The 23,581-nt window shown below is 34.9% G+C and overlaps 1 protein-coding gene across 11 annotated transcripts in view; it reads left to right on the forward strand.

The window, feature by feature from the left end:
* LOC117204947 (tropomodulin) overlaps positions 1–23,581 on the forward strand; it is a 115,760-nt gene that overhangs the window by 38,496 nt on the left and 53,683 nt on the right. Inside the window, exon 1 of one of the 11 annotated variants that reach the window (XM_033442889.1) lies at positions 22,446–22,567. The exons of the other annotated variants lie outside the window; for them this stretch is intronic. The gene's annotated coding sequence lies outside the window, so the exon portion shown is untranslated. Of the gene's footprint in view, positions 1–22,445; positions 22,568–23,581 lie in introns of those variants that run through there. 11 annotated transcript variants of the gene reach the window in all.

Raw genomic sequence — 23,581 nt, forward strand, 5'->3', positions numbered from 1 at the left:
TTCCGGTTTCTGTCTCGACCTCGAACATTTTCCACGAGGAAGAAACATCGAGTCTCGAGTGGTGCACGCTTCATCTTTTCGTAAAATACGCGATTGTCTTTGTTGACGGATGACTGTCTGACCAGTAGGCCAAGCATAACATTGCGTTTACGTGAAAACCAGACGATCGAGAGAAATTTTTAGAGGAGTGTGTGGTATGAGAGAAATTTGCTTTAAGAATCTTCCTATGAAGATGTAGCTAAGATTAACTTTTTTTCAATTAATATTTTTTCTATTGTCTGACGTACTCTTGAAATATTAAAATATGTACATTGTATGAACCTGAAGGAAAGTTGGACTGTCAAAGGATTTTCTGTGAATCAATGTAGAATAAATATTAAGCATTAGTTATATGTTATAAGTGGTTTCTAATAATATACACTATGATGGAATCTATATTGTTGTTATTTCTTTTTATTCTTGAAGAAAAAGTTGCTATTTTCAGGTAAAAGATGTTACTTTTCCATTCTCTTAATTACGATAATTCCAAGTTTCTTGTTTCCTGAAGCTTTGAAGCTTTAGTATAATTGTATCAAGCTTACCTTTTTTTTTACCACTATATTCATTTTTTACAATTCCTTGCGATTTTATTATAATATTTCATTTTCTGCAATACCTGAAATAGACATAAATCATGTGTGCATTTTGTTCCAAGTCAATCTGTAGAAACAACCTCGATGTACCAAGAACATTATTAAATATAGTTATTAAATTCAATATCACGAAAATGAAGTATAGACATTCAGAGAAGATTCTAGTTTGAACAATCAAGAAATAAATCATTTTGAAATTTTACCGAAAAAACGGTGGAAAGTATAAAATACGGAGCGTCTTGTACAAGTGTGTGTTTAATATCGTTCCCTCTATTCGATCGTGCGTTCGTTTATGAAAAAACCAAATTTATTTGCGCCGTTCCGAGGAGTTTTAATTAACAATATCTCATTCTGCATCGAAAAGTATCTCATCGAAGCGATGGATTTATACATTTCCTCTGCTCTATTTATTTGTTTGTAGTTGCAGCATCGCTATATATACTGCGCACGACTGTCTAGAAAATAAAGTCGTTATAATTATAACAATACAACCGTGACCGAACAATTCGCACAATTATTTGCGTAACTTAACCGAGCTTTTGGAAGCAGTGTTCTGTGCGAGGCTCCTGCGTACATAGGAGCGTTGCCAGGACCCAAGGCCGATCTGCCTCCCCGACTAAAATCGTGATAAACACCCGTGAAAATCGTGAACACGATGAGTAATCTCGTCTCTGTTGGCCGTCTGCTTTTTTACATATTTTCCACCGCTTATAGTCCATTTCCACGAAGACTGAAAGATATAAAAAATTCTAACGAATTTCGTGTGAAATCTCTTAATATTTCGAGAAACACATTTTCTTGCTAATATCCGTTGCTCGTAATATACAGTGGCGCGCAAAAGTTATGAATCAGGTAAATGTTCACTTCATATGTACGTTAAAGAATTTTTGTATCAACGTGTCTTGTAATGTTAGTAAGAACTTTAACGTTGGTATTATTTATTAATTTTAACTATTTTTCCAATGTGTTAGTTTATTTTAGTTGTCATTCTAGAAATTCTTTCAGATATCAATTTTGGAATATACATATGCGAAGCGAAATATTTATCTGATCAGACACTTTTACACATCATTGTATATTCGAGAACATATATCCCACAGGAATAGAAGCTTGGATAGCATTTTATAAACATGTTAAACACGAAAGGTAGCAGCTAAGATAGATATATGTTTGTTTATATAATTTTATATTTTTTAAATTCTAATTTGAACTGAAACAAGCTCGAAATATTTGGTATAGGAAAATTACCATTACTTAATACACGGTGAACAGGCAAAATCTAATATGAATTGTTATTATTCGCACGATGATTGGGTTTGGATTTTGCTCGCGTGATGATTTGTTTATTAAACGATGTTCATACGTCTATTGGCAGATTCAATCACATTATTTCAAGATTTCGTCACGCGTAGTTTATATTTGAAGAAAGCAATGAAATTAGAAAAGAAATCGACGTTGTTCGTAAGAGTAGATATCAACAAATTTAATGTGCGATTAATTAGAATGATCGATCCATATCTTGTTTTGTAATTACAGAAAAGAAATGAAAATCTTTTCCTAATGCATCTGGTTGATGTATAAAAAATTCAAACACCTCGGTATTAATATAGATTTTGATTTCATTACAATGCTGTATAGAATGTCTTAATTCAATTTTTTGATATATTTTTTGATTAAGAGTTGCGTGTAACAATAAATTATATCTTTTGTTGTACATTTTGTATGAAAGAGAAATCAGCAGCTTAAATAGAAATTTCACTTCGAGGGGTTTATTTTGTATTTTACATAATGCGCATAAAACAATGACATAATTACATAAAAAATAAATGTGTAAATAAGGAATCATGTGCAATAATAGAAAGTTTGTCAAGGATTTTGCAAGAATTACTATTTATGATACATTTAAGACATTGTTCGACAGTGTACGTACATCATATGCTTTCTATGTGCCTTCCAAGCATGTTTGTATTATCGTTGCCAATTTCGAGGTCAATTTTAAACGACATCATAAATAAATATTATTAATGTTGTTGGATGGTGTGCACAGTAATTTAATGATAATGATAGATCGGAATTCGGAGCAGTGGAACGATGCCATTGTTGGTTAGGCATGCGGGCATATGATTTTTAGAATGTCACAGTCGTCGACGTGAAAATGTTAGTCATCGGAGGACAGGTCATAATTTATATTAGCGTTGTTTGAAAATATTTGTTGTTAATATTATACAATATCGCGGATGATAATTTCTTGAAGGAAATTTAGCAAAATGCTGCAAAATTTTTCAAAAATTCAATTTTCGCGCCTTTTATGACAGTACGTTTGTACTAGTACATAACTGTGAACAATTTTGGGATATCGATTGATACTGTTTCTAGTTTCTAAACGATAATTCGATCGTCGAAAATTTACGAGCAGGACGAGTTTCAGAATTTTCAGACGAGGTTTTACTTTCCAGACGAAGATATACACGTAATAAAATAATATACATAAATGAATCATGTATGAAACGTAAGAAACATATGAATACCTTTTAATAACAATTTAGTTTGTAATACCACGAAATACTGTTTCACTCAGACTTAACAAATCGACAATCTTCTATCGTAGCATCTACCGACTACGTTCAACTATGTTTAAAGAAAGATATACGCGTCCTTACTTTTCATTTTTAGTCGCTGGACAAATAAATCTCCCGTTTTTACAAATTTAAGTTTTGAGAAAGAAAGAGAGAAAACGTCTGATGAATAATACTTTTGGAAAATAACTGCTAGAGCAACGTTCTTAGTCGACCAACCTTGATGATTCACAACGATATACATACGCTCTATTACACGCTTTTTATATCTTTCACTTCGTTCTCTCTGTTCTAATGTTCTCAAAACACGTGTTTCAATGAACGTTCTCGTTTTAGAGGACATCGAAAACTTCCTAAACGAACCAAAGCCCATTCAGCGGTGAAAATTGTGGATATTCCTCGCGTTTGTTACACATGTTTCGAATTAAACCTATTAATTTTGCAACATGATGGAAAACATTGTAGAATCGATAAGAAGTGTGTCGATGGTACACGTCCTTCCTATTTCGGTTTCAACTTCTGTATACATTCGGTGTTTTTCCTGGATGATTTTCTATGAGTTACAGATGTTTACTATGGCTGTATCGATGAGATGATTAATCCTTTTCTGTTTGCCATATACAGTTACACATGTCTGTTCTGTTATTTAGGATTAGTTACAACCATCGCACGAAATTTTCCAATTTCACTTGTATAGCTTACGTGTTGTAATTTAGAACAGACATTGCAATATCCTAACGTCCTGACATTTAAAATTTGTTACATTCAGTACGCAAAACTGATCCCTTTTATTCTTTGTATTCGATTTTCAATACCTTTGTTATGGTTTATCTGTGCCGTATCATTTTGGAACATTTTGAAGTGTAGGGAATATTTTGAATGTTCGAAGAGATCAATTTCTTTTATTTGTATCAGTATTCATTACTATTTATTTCGTTGTCTTCATAAAATTCAAAATATCCTGCATTCTCTTTCTATCTATTATTGTGGCTATGTTATCGCTTATGTTACAATGCAATAAATTATAGAATTCTAAGTGCATCGCCAAAGATCAAGCGTAGATTGCTATGTTATATAGAATTATTCAGTTTAAATCGCAATTTCTTGCGCAAAATTAAAGTTGTACGTTGTATTCACGGCAAAGTGCCATTCTAGCCTTATCCTTAATCATATGACGCAACGTACAATTTTTGGAAGAAATCTTGACGTTGATATATTTATCATTGCACACGGTATACATATTTCCTGTACGATATTAAGTTCATTGCATTTCGTATTTGCATTTTTTTCTATCAGGTTGCTGCACTTTTTTCGATAAATTCGATATTTCTCACGATGATCGAATAACTAATGATCCCTCTATCGTTTTTACTTAAAGAAATGTTCTTGAATATTATTGTAAAATGATATGAATTAGCCCACAACGTTATTGGATTGTTGAATTGCGAAGGATTTTTTAATTATTCGTTGTTATACTCGCGAGGAAGTTTGAAATTGTTATACGTAATAACAAGTTTTTATAAATATTCTGTTAACGTTGTTTATAATATAAGATGTATGCTCGTATGTTGTACATGATGTAATAATGAATTATATGAGACACTTCTTAGCTTTGTTTTATGATAGGATACCACACTCTTGGCGTAGATTGTGATTCACGTGTGACGAGTCACACTCGTGACGAAGTTTAATTTTGGTTCACAAACTCGAGGAATGATGAACACATGTTCCGTATAGTATATCGATGTTCTTCGTTCATTCAAGTGTTACAGTAGGAAACGTTATGAACCCTACCGTATGCACATACACGTGTAAGATGACTCATAAGTCAAGGGGTGGATTGGGTTAGAGAAAGATAAATAGAAACGAATATAAATAGAATTCTTTTACTAGAATACTTTTTGAATATACGAAAGATCATCAGGTGATTCCCTAATGTCGTACCTTGACTTTCTAATCACAGAGTTATAGTATAATAATCAAATATTTGAAATTCAAAAATCTTACCAATTTTCCGAAACAGAAATTCAAAGATTGGCAAAATGATAAAATGGTCCTAGAAAGTAACCGATAATACGCAATTCATTAATAGTCGGCGAGTTTTTATGCATCTATAGAAAATTTGACAGTGATAAATTGCACGAAACGCGCATAACATGACAAGATATATAAAATATGTAAATTACAGTGCTTTCTGTAATACTTGTCAGATAAAAACATCTCTTTACCGAGGCTCTACCTTTTTAATCATCTTCTCGAAGGTATGAATTTCCATAAAAATTCAATCTGTTCATTGGTAATAAATGCGAAATTAAATTACGCTTTACGCAGCGTCAGGCAAATATCTAAAATATAATGAAGGCTGTACGGTGGCAACGTTTCTGGAGAAATGAACTCGAAGCAAGGGAAGGAATTTCTTGCACCGATGACAGTTTTCGTTTGTAGGGACGATCATTTTCAGAAAGGGAATGAGTTGGCTTATTGCAGGAGAGTAACGCTGTCAGACGTAAACGATTATTTCAAGTGGACGCATCGCGACGGCGAAAGACGCGTAGCCGAGGCCTCTGGAAATAGAAGAGTGACACAAGAGTGAAGGCCTGCGGCGTACGAGAGCCGCGAATGCACCGTAAAGCTGCTTATTTTAAATAGGAGCAACGTCGACGCGATCTGCCTGCTCTCACGAAGGCTCCGCCGATGGAAATAGCAGAGGCCGTTTAATGAATTATCCGTTACGTTTGCGCGTGTTCGTTTCGAGATCGTAAACAGTGAATCGGGACCCTCCATTACCTTCCGCAATTCCAGCAAATCACGAGATCTTTCGGCTCTTTCTTAATCCTTTGTAAGAACGGAGAATGTTTCCTTGAATGTTGATTATGAGAAAGATTGTTATGGAGTTGAAATGAATGATCTGTTTAGTGGGAATGAATGTAAATTTTGTTGCAGTGTTTGCTACTTAGATACAATTAGTAACTTGATACTAATAGACTAAACCAATAGTGCGATATTTGTGACGAAATTGTAATGTTAACTTTTATTCTGATAAATATATAATTGTATACAATTGATTATATATTATTTATTTATATTATTGATTTATAAATTATATTATTGAAAGAATGCTACACAGTGTTGGCATCTAGAACAGGTTGTCATCTAACTGATTAAACGATGAATATCGTTTATATTTATTATTCGTTTTTTGTAATATTGTTTCTTATCTTGGATTGGAACGACATGTTACGCTTATAGGATATTTTCATTAAACTTATAAAGTATATTTTCGTATGCGAAATATTTTAATAGGCTTATCAACGAACGAGAGTTATTCAGGTGTTAAAAGTATTTAAGCAATTCTGTTTTAGAACTGGAGAATATTCCTTTTTAAGCTTAGAAAAGCTTAGAATCAAACTTTCTGTTTATTGGAATAAATTGTTCATATTTAGAACGAACGATGAAACTAGGAAGTAAATAGAAAAAAGGAAACAATGGATAATACGATATACTGAGTAAAATACTATCATCGAGCGTGATGTAATATGAATTTTCCTCTTAATGATCTAAAAGTAAATGTGGAGATAGGAAACAATGGGTAATGTAATACTGTGAATCCAATCTTGTCATTAAGAGACGAGAGTGATGTAATATAAATTTTCTCTTAAGGATCATGAATGGAAACTTGATTTTAAATATCGAATAGACGTATTTCGAGATATGCCAGAAATTTATACGATTATTGAAATAATATTACAACTGATTATTAATTAAAATATTAAGAATTTTTCGTAAAATATTTCAAGTAAAATCGTATTTTTCTTCTTTGCATAAAATTTAAACGTATGTGCTTCGTAGATAGTAGAATTAATTTGCATTGAACACAGCAAGAATATATTAAAATTGATAAGAAAACAACGAGAAACAATCGAGATATCATTCGACATTTTACTACTATGCTATTCTTAGGGATTTTGGACTTGCAAATTCTAATTAATTTTCTGTAATGTCGTATTTCAATTTTTTGTCGAAATATATATCTGAAAATTTAAAATACAATGATTATCCCAAAAGTAACTTAAGAACCTGCTGCTGAAACTGCCTCATATAGTTTCACGTATTTGATTGTACGTAAATCAGGATATCGGAATGCATTCCAGATAACATAATTCAACGAGAATTCCTTTTTTATATGTCTAAAAATAGCAATCGCTTAACTGTGCTCAATTAAGAATTTGAAAAATAACAAAATTTCTGGATCGTTACCTTGCGATCATAAATTCAGGTCGCGACAGTAGAACGATTCCACTTGTGGTCAGACGCAGCGGCAACTTTTAGAGCATGACGGATACCTTGAATGGCCTCGAATAACCTTGCACCACAGGTCGTTGCGCTGATATTTGATCTCACTACCACTAAACCATGAAAAGAAAACGATATCCCGCAGTTAAATATTCAAACAGGTTTCAAGTTACCTATATTTACGATATATTTAGAACTAACCGATGGTAACTTGAAATCATTGATTCTAAAATCGCATCGTAATGAGACATTATTCACTATCAGGATGATCAATTCGTAACTTCTTATAGAAATACAACAGCCTTTATAGAAATAATGCCTTCTGGAATCCTTTAGCAAACCTAGACATCTCTTTGGAATTGATGATCCATAGATTCATCAAATTGAACATCCTCGTCTATACAACCAGAACGTATCCGATTGCCTGCAAGACCTCAAACTTTCGTTCTTGATTAATGAAAACCGTTTCGTACAAATGCTTTCGCTTTCGTTCGTCTCGCGACGATCCAAGAATTTCATCTCTGACGTCGCAATACGAAACGAACCATCCAATCGACTTTGTCGAATTTTGAGAGTAAATTTGATCCATCTGCTCAGGAGCAACAGCTTTACGTGTTCAGCTAAAGAATCAATCTTCCGTGATAGTCCAAAGCAAACGCACAATAACACGGATTAAAGGATAAAAAGATCGAAGAATCCCTTTGAGGTGCTTTATCGCACCAGAAGAAACGACGTCGCGTGTGCTTTCATGTCACAAGCTCGAGCACACGGTTGGCATGCTAATTACGTGGTTGCGGACCCTAACTACACTAGCAGCGTAACTCACAAAGAAATGCTCATCCCAGTCGCATCGCGAGACACAAGCCAGCCATCAATCACAGTCACAGTACATCGCATCTGATGTTATCTTGGCGAATCCCGGGGAAAGCGATAGGACAAGGCCCGGATGTCCCGAACTTGTGCATCTGGCAAGTCTTTCGTGGCCATAAAAGCGGCTCCGGCTCTGTGCCATTTAAACCACGGTCGGAAAAGAGCGTTCCACGAGATCCATAGTCACGGTGATAATTAAGCCGCTTTATGATGCATCGTCGAGCGGGAACGATGAATCGTTCGCGAGGATGATAAACGAACATGCGGACGAGACACGCGGACGAGTCTTCGAGACGCAGATAAAACGCGTTCTTAGAAATCTGCAGATGTCACCGTAGTCCAACAAACGATGCTTATGATGAAATTACCGATTTTCAAGATTTCGTGGTTTCTACTGGACTTGTCTTTTAGTTAAGTCCAAGAGAACGATAAGAGCATTGTTTGTTGTTGTCGTTCTTTTCGATAAGACGACGTTAAGCCCTATATTTATATCTATGAAGAACATAGGCAAAAGTGGATCTTCGATTTTGTCTGTCTCATGTGCCAAATATACATATATTTTAGTCTTGCGAAAATTTGTGTTAATCACAAGAAACCAAGTAATTTGGATCATTGGAAAAATCGCTCGAGAAAGACGAAAAATTATTTATCCACCATTTGGTGTTCTTATACCTCGAAAGCTAATCGATACTTGCATCCACCGTTTGTTAGGATTTTTGCCTTTTTTGAAACAAGCTACCGAAGCTTGCACTGAGTTTTCTGAAACATTCTGTAAATGGCAAAAAATTAGCATGAAAGAAGTGGTGCCTAGATTATTTAATACAATTAACAGCTCCTACATGGATAGATTGAGGTTAGGTTGAGGTTAGGTTGGGGTTAGGATTTCAAATTGTTCTTCCATTTCGCTACGAGCTTTCGAACAGGCCAATAGAAAGGAACTCGTTTAGCCGAAAGGATTTATAGTCGTGGAATTCGTATTTTCTTCCTCGTCTCGTGTTCGTTGCCTTCGCAATCGAATTGTGTGAAAAATGAAGACGTGAATCGTTCCACCAAAGACGATAGAACCCCTCTACGTAATGGAGACTGGCAGGCATGCGTGGCTGAATGAGATAAATGGCGGCCAACGCGAGCTAACATTCACCTTCCGCGATGGAATCTCGCGGCCTACCGAATCCGTGCGCGGATATTATTTGCGGTGGCCAACGTTCCGCTGCTATTACGAGCTACCAGTGAATAGTTCGGGCTATTTCGTGCGACCGTTAATGAAGAACAGGCTTTGAAGTAGCGTCGTGGGACTGGAACGGTTTATAGAAGTTGTGGCTGCATTTAGAATTACTATTAATTCTTAGGCTATGTAATAAAACGAGGGAAAATTTATAATGTATGATTTAGAAGATTATTATGAGGATCACGTGGGAAAAATATGACGAAACTGTCTCTGTTGATTTTTTTATTTCGACGCTAGTCGATGGTTGGAGCAGAGTATTTTAATATATTTACGTAGGTACTTGGGAAGGAGGTTTGTTAAAACCAAAGATACGAGCCTTTTAGAAACTGATTATATAGGGTGGTAGGGTGGTTAACTGGTGGCACAAGCGGAAAGGGGGTGATTCTACGCGAAAAAAGAAGTCGAAAATATAGAATAAAAATTTAAAAATTTAAAAATTTAAAAAAATAACGTCAATCGAGACAACGATCTACAGTGAGATCCGTTATAACGAGACGCGATAAAGTGCACGCGTACCGAACGAAAATTCAAAGTCGATTTTCTCGAAAACAAAGACTCAAACGAAAAATTGTTATTCTGTATTTTCGACTTCTTTTTTCGCGTAGAATCACCCCCTTTCCACTTGTACCACCAGTTACCAACCACCCTGTATATCTACGAGGTTCCATAACAAGCGAATGACACGATGTTACGAATAAACAATATTTCTGAAATATTGAAGAAAGTTTGTAAAGATACGAATGAAGGAATGAATGACGAGGAAAACAATATTTTGCAAATCCTTGGAGTCCCTTCTTGTAGTCACAATAATGAAAAATAGAATTCGATAATTTAAATCGCTTTTGAAAATATTATTAATGAAATATTATGTTATGCAATAATGTAAATTGTCGTATTAATAAAATGTTTGTGTCCTTAATGGGTTCAGTAGAAAGTAATAGGAGACGATACATGATATTGTTTCTTTGTGCTCCAAGTGTAATTCACGTATTCTCAATAATAACTCGTTAATAAATAATAAATTGTGATTTAAGGCAACCTTTAAACGTAAAGTTTAAGAGGCGTAGTCTTTGGACGCCTGTGGATGGGCAATTCGCCAAACATCGCCATTTTCGTCGAGTTTTCGTAAAATTTTGGATAAGAAATAGCATGTCGATTGATATGGAGACTACACACATGTTCCGGTCTTGCATTTATGTAAGTCCTAGCAGTAGTTTATATTATTAGCCACAATGTTCTTTTAACATAGCAAGAGACTACCGTGCATAATTCATGATTTATAACGCGTTATTTAAAATGTAAATGAAGGAAGTAAAACGCAATTGGGTTATGCATCTAATGCTATTTTACGGTATACGTGTAAAGTGGTAAAGTATTTTAGATATTTCACGAATAGTATAAATAATTCGATACAATTTCCTACATACTTACGTACGTATAAAAATAATATTATCTAATGTAATATTCGCCTGTAAAGTTTATTTCAAATATAAATATGAAAATATCCGTTCGTTTCATGATCGATGCATTGCAATGGCAAGAACACCTTCCATAAATTGAAGAATATTTTATACCAGTGCATGAATATTTTTCATATTGTTGGATTTATCTAGTTCAGTTGGAAGCAACGAGTAAAATTTTCAGTAAAAGAGAAATTAGAAATTAAAATTTTACTGCGATATTTTCTGCAAAAGAGAAATTAGAAATTAAAATTTTACTGAGATATTTTCTATACATTGAAGCAGTTGAACTCCTAAGAAGCATGAATAATTCTAGAAACGCCCCAGAAACAAAATAGTATCCGTGCTTTTGTGTTATTACATTTCCAGTAAAGAGATAGTTGGGCAATGGTCGTAAACGGTTTAGTGAAATATAATGCTTGAAGTACTAAAACGCATACAACTTACTTGGCTCTTTTCCACTCTACCGTTTAAGTATCTACTTAATTATAATGTAAATTAATATTTCAATAAAGGCCACCGTAAAAGACACAAGGTACCTCGTTTATTCTTATCGTTGTTATTGAAATATTCTGAACTTTGAAATAATATCTGCCATCAACCAAACGCAACATACTTACAAAGATATGAGAAACTTCATTTATTCTTATTGTTCATTCGTTCTTCGTTTATTTGTTATATACATATACCGAAGAACCAAGGCAATGTCCAAAGCTAAAAGTTACATTCATACACTATATTGGAAAATCTATTTTCAAATTTTTCTCTTTCAGCTTACGATATAGCTCGTAATAAATTGTAGCTTATAACAAAGATAAACGAAATCATATTTGCAAAAGTGTCATAAAATATAATTCATTACGTATTACGATGTAATACATTGCAGCTGACAAGTAAACATCGTTATGTTTGAAAGAAAAAGATAAATCGGAAGCTTTTGTTTGATGATGAAAGATGGAAGTTTCCGTGTAGTATGCACCGATTTTTCCAGCGGTGACGTGCACTTGTTAGCAAATTTTCTGCATTGACAACGACGGATGTTGCTTCTCATTTGTCACCGGTTCTGAGGTATTTTGGCGATGGCCTACAAACTTTCAGCGAGATGCACGTGCTTGGAACTTAAATGTTCATTGCGATCAGCCTTGCGACTGTAAGCTCCGTCAGCTGCGCACAATATTTTAAGACGAAAGCCTCTTCAAAAGATGCGAATCGTTTCTTCCAGACTGTTGTATATAAAACGAAATTATTCAACGTGAAAGATGTTCATCCATCGTTCAAATTTCATATGGGCAGAAGTTATTTAACTTAATAAGTGGTGCTATATACGATGCTTCAAAACTGATGCAAACATATTTATGTTTAGCTATCATAGTATTTTTTACAAAAGAAATCTACAGATATTCAAAATTCATCCTTTGTAGCAAGCAGAATCGTTGTAAAATTACTTGAAAGATTCTGGCAAAATTATTTAGATATTTTTCCAATAGTCGAATTTCGTATTTTATCGAAAAAAAAAAAATGAAACAAGGCAGAGAATTAATTTTCATTCGCATTATAAATCTTACGAGAGGGAGAGTAGCAATTCCGGAAAAATAAAGTTTACGATTGAGAAAACGATATTGCGGTTATAATTCTTTTATTTGCCGTTACCTGAAATACGTAATCTTCTATGCTGTTACGGTTCGCTTTTAAACGCGAGAATTATTGCTGCACCGTTTATTTGTCTGCTTTAGACTGTTTATATCACAGATTAGACTTGGGCAATTTTCTGAGCAAATGTACACACGCAAATTGTAGATGCTTCTCCTTAGAATTTGAACTGCGAATATTTCAATAATTTCATATCTAGTTCTCCTTTCGATATTTCCTTTCGATTTTATATTAAGCATTTTTCTAAAATGTAAAAGACTCCTTCTCCATCGTCGAGACAGCAACGAGATTGAAATATACAAATTCGATGATCGCAACACGTTTAAAGTCATCGTACGGTTTCGTCCAAGTCTACGATTCGCGCAACGCCATACCAAATCCTGCGTCTTAGTAGAATCTAAAATAGAATCTCGCAAAAATCATCAGGCAAAATCTCAACGTCTATCCGAGTACCCGTCAAACGAATCCGCATCTCGGTTCCTCGTCGAAAAAACAGCACATGCGCGATTTTCCGCGTCAAAGTACACGACATCTGGCACAGAATTCGGGCAGAAATAACGCGAGAGAAATGAAGAGAAAGAAGCGACGTGTATTACGCAACCGAGCTTACATATGTAAGTTTGGTTGCGTGATTTTTTCACCGCGAAACGCAGCAGGAAGTTTCGCTGTTTGCTCGAACAGTATCGAGCATGAGCCAGGAAGAAGACGGATCCTTTTACCATGACAAATTGTTGGTAGAGATAGATTGCTAGAAACTCGTTAATTCGATATCGGTACAAAGTTTCCGCTCGTTGGCATGTAACGATACCTGGCACATATTCTTTGGCGCTCGACATTGCGAGCGTTTCGCTTTTCTTCCAGTCGACGCGATTAAAATCCCATTTAACACGTTCCGCATCTCAGAAGAAATTTAAACGGAATTTTGAACGAATGACAAGATATATGGCGTAATTTTTGGACAGATGAACCTCGTTTTGGAGAATTTTTATGTTCGAATATTTTGAAGTCCCAAATATAAAAATTTTATTCAGGCGAAAGGTTTCAGATTTCAATATTCTTTTATTGTATTGGCTAATTTAAAAGATTCTTATAGCAGAGATGCAGAAATGCATATAACAAGATTTATCATAGAAGAAATAGATGACTTTGATGAATCTATGCCGATTCATTACAGAACACTGTGCCAAACCACAAATTTATCGTTGAATAAGCGTAGGCTCCAACGATAAGCTTCAGAAGCGAACTAACTTTTTATCAACAGTTCGATTAATTTGTTTCGCTTCGATAGAAAGTAGAATACTAACGTTGCACTATACTACGATAAATTTGATAAATTATACTTCTAAATTCCTTTTACTTTTATGAACAATTTTTGCAAAAGTAGAGTTTCTATGGAACTTTATAATTATAAAATTTAGAAACTTTTATCGACGATGCGATACATTTGCATAAATACATAACGGTTTTCAACGAATGCATTAGGATTGCAGATATCTTCAGCGCCAGCGTGCAGTCATGCATGATGCTAGCTGATTCGAAATAATTTACACAAAACTAGCGTTCGAAATTGAATATAAAGAAAATTAACTGCGAATTCCACCTAGAATATGAAATTTATCGTACGATGTACGAACTTCCACTCTGCTTCCACTATAAATCTCGCCATTCAAATCTCGCCTTTGGCAAGTATTGTTCCCTAAACTTCACGAAACTTAAATAAGAATTATTAACACGTTGTCAAACGTTTTGTTAAGGTTCCAAGAGATCCGTTAACGATATCCTCGTAAACCAAAACAATTTTGGAAGTTTCAAAACTCTGATATATAACATTGTAAATATTCCTCTTTTGCTTCCAAATATCGTCAAAGACGATTGCACGTGAGTTATCCCATGGAAGCTTACCGACAAGGATCGTTTCCTCTTTTGAAACAACTCCAAGATAATATATATTACATGTAAAATCCGATAGTACACACCCCCGCACAAAAATTTGGCGCACCCTTTGTGCCTTTCTGACGAATAAAACTCACCGTACATTTGTTTGAAAGATAAAGATACATATCGTAATTATAAATAAAATAATTTATTCGCTTAAGAAAAGTCATTGTTTCTTTTGCTCTAAACTTGTAGAAAATTTTAAGCGGAAGTGGGTACAACATAAAAATCTACTTCTATTATCCGGAACACCATAACTAAATAAATAACCGAACGCGCAAAAGGAGAGAACAGAAAAGAAATGTTTGAAACAAGGAAACAGAGTTTGTTAAAAGTTTGCATAGCTCAATAACCATAGCCGCGCAAACGAAGTCATCGCATCAGCTCGCAAACCGTCAATTTCAATATTCAAGGAGTGCATCAGTGAGTGAGTAGGGTCGAAGAACAAGAGCACGAAGCATCCGAGCAAATAAACTGTGCAACAGTATTCCTCTGGTTCGTCGAGTGGAAATACGAGACGGGTCGAAGGTAGAAGGAGCCCACTGCATCCTGGGTAGCATGAAATAAAAAAATTATAACCGTGGAATCGCGTTTCGGAATCGCGAAGTCTGCTCGCGTCCGGCGTATGCCTTTAATCTTCTCGGATGATTCTCATCGGGGAAGAAAATGGAAGAGTTAAGAGACGAAAAGGAATCTCCGCCAAGGTAAAACAGTCTGAACCCCTGGAATCGTTCTCCAAGCGCGGATCAACGAAAGTTGCTTGGGTAAAAATCGTAACTCTCTCCCTCTCTCTCCAGATTTCCGGATAACAGCGCTCGTATTTTTAACGCGAACACGCTCGAAAACGTGGCCCCGTACGTTCAACAATCCACCAGCAGCTGGCTCGCTTTATTTTTTCATCGCCCGCCAGCGTCAATATTATTATTGGCTCGCCGTGCAACTCGCTGATCCGCGGGATTTTCGCGAGCTGGGCGTCGAATTTGGGTCGAAATATCAGCTTCCGTCAATGAAACTTCCTCGCACGAGGGATGCTTTAGTTCGCACCAGGTTCTTAGCGCTCGAACAGCAACAGGAGATTCTGATGAGCGATTAGGGAAACAAGGAAGTGGAGCATCGTCGTTCAGATTTTTTATTTCGATACGGAGATTTCATTTTGCACTTAGGAGAGAGTTTGCTTTCTGAAGTAGTTGAAATATCGGTGTTTTGGTTGTTACAGCTTCCGTTGATAATGTCCTGAGGATATTCCTGGGAAACGTCGCATTGAAATTTGAAACGAAACGACGAGAAAACTGACAACCGACAAGAAGAAAATGTAGATTCTTTTTGTTCCTCAGAGTAGAATCTTCCCCTTAGTTCGTCGTTCTTCCTTCGGTGCCAAAGCAAATACCAAACTTTACCCTCGAACGACGTACGAACTAATTCACAGTGACACTCGTTGGAGAAGGTAGAGGCGGCAGCTGGTGTTTGCTTGTAAAGCAACGTGTACAGCCTCCTCGACGTGACAGAAAGAAATTCTCGTGGAAGATTCGGGTCTTTGATCTTTACCCTGCGAGAAGAGCCGTTCTAAGAGCATTTCTTCCCCACGCCACCCCCAACTGCCGTTTATAAAAATACATACGACGAACAGTGGCCGCTATTTCGACGCGTCCGATCGATTCACGGGCGTATTTTCAGATTCTGGACGACCTTGGACGATGAGAATACCCCGTACTTCCCTACTCGTACGAATGTCACACGTTTCGTGGGTAAAAAAAGAACTGGCGGAACCTCTATCGCGAAATCTTCCTGCCTATCGTTCGTTCTTTGGTCTTTCCATCGACTGATCAACCCTCACTAGTTTCTCGTGTCAGCTTGACAAACTTTTCCGGTGAAAGATTATAATCTTGTTCGGTCATTTATAGAACAATTTCTCTGCAGCCTTTTGACATTTTTTTTTATTCTTCGCGAAGAATGCAAAATTTCTTATTTATCTCTCCATTATATCGACTTTTTACCGCTGTGTCGAATTTATATCGAGGAACATGTTAAGATACGAAACTGAGGGAAAACGTGGTGAGAATTGAGAGTTGAGCGAATCAACGATATTATTAGTTGTTATAATGTTACATGTTACAGGGATATTATATATTTGATAAGGTTTTCACGACAATTCTGAATAACATTGTAGGATATCGATGGGGAAATAAAAAAAAAAGAAAGAAAGAGAGAAATAGGAAAAAATAGTATTTAAGTGAGAAATTATTGTAATAGTTGATGAAGAATATGTACAAGTACATTGATGATTGGTAATCGATAAACATCTTCAATGTAAACTGTTTTGCAGTCTTCAACAGCTTCGAAATTTCTTCCTTCATGAGATACCAATTTTATTTGGAATAATTCTCTGTTATCAACATTCTGTAGCCTTTTATGTTTTTTTTTTTTTTTATAGTTTCGAATTCTTCTGAGTAAGCAGTTTGACATTTTAGACACATTATAGCTAGTTCTGCGAGCAGCTTGAGATATTTTAGATTTTTATAGCATCTACTCGTTTAAAAATAGATCTTTCTTGCATGCGACTGTGGTGTAGATTTTAAGAAACGTGTATGGACATTGAAAGATCACGTGCAAAGGATAACGACAAAGATAACATCAAAGGCTTGGACGATATTCGTCTTGTTTTGGATCGTTCGTACACTCTTCAGGCTTTATAGTTTCGCCTTTAAAACGTTCTTCTTTCCTTGATATTTATCACGCCCCATCATAAATGTCTTGTTCCATTGCAAGGGTCAAAAAGAATCAGATTTACGACACATCTTTAGCGAGTATTATAGATATTCAAGAAGAAGAAGTTTAAAATTCTTCTTCCGATATAATTTATAAACGATGAATGTGATTTTTAGTTATCAAAAGTATAGCGATCGCAATTTTTATTTCATGTGTTCTACTGTCAAATATTGTCAATTCAATTATCATAAACATTGCGCCGACATTAGATTATCATATGTGTAATATACATTTTTCTCTGTTCATAAATACAAATAGTCTCTTCTCTTACGAAATAATATTTTCACTTCAAATATTTCATAATATTATAAAATCTTATTATTATATCGGAGGAAATAAACACACGTAACGATTTAAGAGCTAGTATCGTTATTCAATACCTTCTAACATAATTCACTTTGCACTGTTAATTTTAAATTAGAAGACATTACAAAAATCAACAGTAATTTTCTTTAGATCGATCGATTTTTGACTAAACAATTTTCTTAAGCACACAGAATTTTTAGCTGAATTTTTCTTAAAATTCCTTAGGCTTTATAAAACACGTGATGATTCGAAACTTTTGGCGATAGTCTAATGTTTTCTGTCCTATATTTTTACGAAACTCTGTACTTTCAAATGTAACTAGAATAGGTGAAATCGGCAAAGAGAACGAATCGAATGCAATGGGTGCAAGAGTTTTGTCGTCGATGTAGGTTGAACTGGCACGTAAATAATCCTGGGTGTCGATCTGATTTAAATTTAGCGCCGGCAAATCACAGAGCGAAGCCGTTGCACCGGCAAATCCATCACGGAAATGGCTCGAGTATCAAAGTCGGTCGATTGCTGCCTGGCGATTGTTTAAAGTTATTTTTTACTTAACTTCGACAGCCTGTAACTTTGTAGAACGGTAGAACAAAACCATAAATTGAAATTGGCCATTTTCCACGTGAATTTTTATCGTTGATCGAACAGCTCGGATCTGTTGAAAGGACGTAAATGAGACTAAACAGAATCTTCTACTGTGTTCGCGAATCGACAGATTTACGATTAACTTTACTCACATGTGATGTGGTTATCCGAATGGGTTCGAAGACGGATTTGCAACTGCATTCTTCCAAATGTTTATTTATTGCTGTGCGTTTTATGCACTTTAAAATTGAAGGCTTGAAGAACGAGTTTTGAAAGAAGGTGGATTGGTATTAGTGAATTTATTGGAGGAATTCGTGTAGTATCTAAAAATTCCTAGAATTTCGAATGTTCTCTGTTATTTTATACGATATTATTTTGGTATATAGTATTATATTTATAGATATCGCAGATGAATTAAGAAAAGCTTAGTTCATTTTGTTTCTATTTTCAATTGTATTGATTCTATCGGCAATCATCCCAGTTAAAATGTAATTTTATTTTAAGTTTCTGTAAATATAAATGTTGGTGTCAGCTACTATTTTGGAATAAAATTTTCTTATAAAATTTAATAACACTTTGATAAAAATGTTTGAGATATCTTCTAGCCAAACATTTATTTCTTTTTTTTTTTTTTTTAACGAAGAAGTAGTAATAAATCTTGCAAAAAAGGGAAATGTTAGTGGTACTATCAATTAGTAATAACGTCAATTGGAAATGAAACGTGTTATCTGCTATGTAATAAGTATACCAGAGATTGAATTTTGATTAGATTTCAATGGCCAAAGTTCTACATAATACGAGCATATTTCAATCAGTTGGTCGATCGATCGTGATGAATGTGAATCTCTACGTTTATGCGTTTCGTGTAATGGACATAAATAACGAAAGCAAACGAGTACAACGTTATGTAGAGCAGTGGGTTAGCTTTGTATCATTGACATTCAGCTGCTTAAACATTTGCATAAATTTCCCATTTCTAGTATACATCACACGTGGATTTATCTCTTTTTGACATTTATACAGCCTACTAATGGTTCTTCAACGTAAATACTATATTTCAAGGAAAGAATATCTTATTTTTCTTCTTATTTATCTTCTTTTTTCAATTCGATTCAACGCTGAAAATATCAATGACGATGATAAATATTTTGAAGGAACGATCAATAGTGGGAATAAAATTGTGAATAGAATAATTTATTTATTTGTGACGATCGAATTTATGAAGAACACCTTCATTAGCCTAAATTAAAAATGGAAATACATAAAGTGATTATTAGTTAGAACATTCAAACGTTGTAGTTCAGTTATGTGTTAATTTATCAAATTAAATAAAAGTATATTATTGACAAATAATATAATTAACTTAAACATTTACAGAGTATTACTCGATATTTATTTTTTCAATAATTTTATATAAAGAATCTTTTGTTATTCGAATAAAAATGCTTCTACACACCCAGTATATTTCTCTATCTCCTCTATAATTCTATGTCGGATAAAGTTAGGCACAAAAGTCAGTTATTGACACAATAACTGCTTGCTTATTCGTTAGGTATACTTTGTTCGGATGCAAATATTTGATATTTTTGCAACCTGAAATGAGGCAAACAACGGTATAAAAAAAGAATACATACAATTCCTGAAACTTTATAATAAAAATATAATTATCATTTCTTGAAACTTTCACGCAACAAAAGATCGACTGAATATTTTAATAATTCTGTATATTTTATTCAAAACTTTGAACGCCTACAATTAGTCACCCGCTAAAACAATACACCAAAATAAACATAATACGAAATTACTAAGCATTCATAAATCTTTGTAGGATTTATCAAACGCTGTTTGATAATACCATTATAGTCGTCGATTTCAATACTGTCAGATTCTATATATAATTCAATCGACACACCATAGCCTGAGTCACATCTCATCGAGATTCTGGTCGTTCCACGATATTCTGTCGATTCGAAGAGAATAAAAGATTTCGATGAGTGCACGGACAATGGCGGTTATTCTTTTCACCGATAGCTTACTCACGACCGGAAGCTTACTTCTATTATCGCGGCTCTCGGCGAACTGATTCCAGGTATCGTTTTATTCGCCGCAATGAATTCGACGGACGAACTGAGGCAAAATAAAATTTGACGCGCGTCACTCCCGCGCGCTTTGTAAGCAGCCACGCGAGAATACACGAGGTTTCGTGTGACTCTTTGTCGAGTTTCGGCCGTGGGCTAGCGAGGTCGGGTCATTTTTCTTTGCCTTGCATCTCGTCTTCCCTTTCGGAAGTTGCGGTAGATATAATATCAGTAGTTGCGGTATCTCTTCTTACTGTCAAGCCGAAAATACGCTTGGGATGATGAGAAATTTGGTCGATAAGGTGGTTGATAAGTGAAGATCACGACAGAGAAACGTGATAAGTGACGGGTTCGCAAGAGAACGAGTTTAGGATTATAATTCTATGTTATTAAAAATTAAATGAAATTAAATACGATGACTATAAAAAGTATTTGCATACCATTACATTTATTGTAGCACTTACGTGCTAATTAATTTGGTCAAGATATATTAAACTTGGTATAATTTAGTAGCGCTATGATACAGTTATAAACATTTGTTACTATAAAAATGAAATGTAGAACACCATGATACGAAGCTCTATTAGAGAATAAGAATAATAAACTTACGATACAAATACTATTTCTATATATATATATTAAGTAGCAGTAAGAAATATAAAGTATAAAATACATCTATTTAATATTAATTAATTTTTTAACGAAGAAAATTAAGGTTACGTAATGTAATAACGAAAGAATAATTTACTATCTATTGTTTTATTTTTATTTTTGTTAAAGAGAATCGCTAAGTATTCCGGACAGTTTGGAAATATTGATCGAATTTTCGTTGGGCCGTGAAAATATAATTGTACGGAGGAATTGAAATACCAAAGAATCGCTCGTGTAAATATCTAACTGAAGTTGCAGAAGTTAAAAATGCGTGGAATCCGCGCGCTTCGGCCAGCTGATACCGCACGAATGGAATTCCACGATCCGTTTCCCCGTTCAATTCCGTTCATTATTCCACCGCGGCCTGTGTGTTTCGCGATATTTCATCCTATTAACTGTTAAACGGAATATTATTAACTAGTGTTATATACTCATAAAACTTTAATCGTTAGAGCGTGGTTCCGCGTGCCAGCTGAACTTCAACGATTTCTATAATCCGAGTATTTCAAAATTTAATTAAATTAAAACTTCAAAATCGAACCTTTAAAAAATTCCAGATTTAACTGAATCATTTCATTTATTATCCGTTACATACTCATGGTCATTACCTTAATTCCTTCGCCGTTTATTTTTGTTATTCTTATTTGGAACTTTTGACATTTATTTTAAATATTTATTTTGAATTCTAAATAACGATAATATTCACGGTAAATTGATTCTATCACACGAGAGTGAAAATGTGACAAAATTTCTATTCGAAATAAAAAAAAAAGCAATCTATGGAAAAGTAATTCTCTATTCACTTTATTTAATAAAGAGAGAGATATCGCGTCATATGCGATCATGGTTTTGCTTGGATTACTTGATTTTACAGTATAATTCCATTTTCTACCCTATATTATTGTACGGAATGAAATAAATTCCACCGAATAAGATATAGCTTAACTAAAATACAAATAAAATTAAATACTCTAAAATCAAGTATCTAACCTAATCCAAAAGCTACTGTGACCCAACGTTTCTCTCAGGTGAGGATTAAAGCAACTTCACGAGAGAGCTGCACCTTCTGCGCGACGTGCACGTCGTTTGTCCCACGTCCATGGACAAAGATCAAATTTTTGGGTTAATGGCACGTTGCTGTCGCAGCATTTTCACATTCCATTCTGCTTAGCATTGAACGCACATGCGTATCGTATGCAAAAAGCCTTGCTCCGTATTTCGTTGTCGAATCTATCTCGCTCATAACAGAACGCACCTCGGATGCATTCGATATGCGATATTCTATGTATATGTATGTACGTGAACAATTCTCTCTCTCCCACTCTTTTTCTCTCCTTGTGGACAAAATTAATAGACCCTGAGAATGCATTGGCCGACGAATCTAATAACGTCGACGAGCTAAATGACAAACAGATCCGTGTGACGCCGATCATTCGATTACTCCTCGTGAATCGGTATTAGTTTTACTGTTTGACAGTTGGCACAGTGCTTTGGTTCGCTGCAAAAGTGGAGTAATAAATTGTCCTTTGATTCTCGGGTGAGCTGGATATCGCAGTTTGTGGTCATTTGAACGAGTTTAAATGTCGATGGTCTTTAAATAAGCTTGATTCGATATACGTAGAATTGCAATTCATTTATTAGATCATCTCATAAGCAATGTTGTCGTAGCAGCTCGGACCTAACAGAGGAATGATGTAATCGTAAAGCATAGTTACTTGTACTGTTTCTCATTTTTCAAATAATGTGTCAATCATTTTTGCAAGGAAATTGTAACGTTCATTTTTAACCTACGCGTACATTCTCAATTTTTCCCATGTATTTGTCATTTTGTGTAAGTTGAACGATATTGGCTGTTACCGAATTTGTTGTTGTTTTTCGTTATGTATGTTTTTAAGTATGTGTATTTTTATGTATACAGGGTGGTTGGTAACTGGTGGTACAAGCGGAAAGGGGGTGATACTACGCGAAAAAAGAAGTCGGAAGTATAGAATAAAAATTTTTCGTTTGAGGCTTTGTTTTCGAGAAAACCGACTTTGAATTTTCGCTCGGTACGCGTGCGGTACGTTATAACGGATCTCACTGTAGATCGTTGTCTCGATGGAAAAATTAAAAAAAAAATTTTTATTCTATATTTTCGACTTCTTTTTTCGCGTAGTATCACCCCCTTTCCGCTTGAACCACCAGTTATCAACCACCCTGTATATTTACATGTGGTAGAGGATAAGAAACTTGTTGAAAATTTGAAGACAATATATTTTTCTTATTGATCTCATCATCTTATAACAATACTACTCGAAACTCGAACCGTAATTTAAAGAGAATTAAATCGAATTCCAGCAGAACCAATCGTTCCAATTTCAAATCCTTCCCAATCTCTGTTAAAAGGAATGCACTAACAAAACTACATAGGTATGTTGCGATTTTCTCAAACAGCCGCTCCATTTACGACACAGAAGTTTCAAGTTAGAACAAAAGCTCGTCGTAATGAAATGGGACAGGGAGATTTTTACGAAATCCCAGGTTCCTCGATCGATTAAACATTGGACGAACG

This window comes from Bombus bifarius, unplaced genomic scaffold, assembly GCF_011952205.1.
Source record: "Bombus bifarius isolate JDL3187 unplaced genomic scaffold, Bbif_JDL3187 scf7180000007984, whole genome shotgun sequence".
In the NCBI taxonomy this organism is placed as follows: domain Eukaryota; kingdom Metazoa; phylum Arthropoda; class Insecta; order Hymenoptera; family Apidae; genus Bombus; species Bombus bifarius.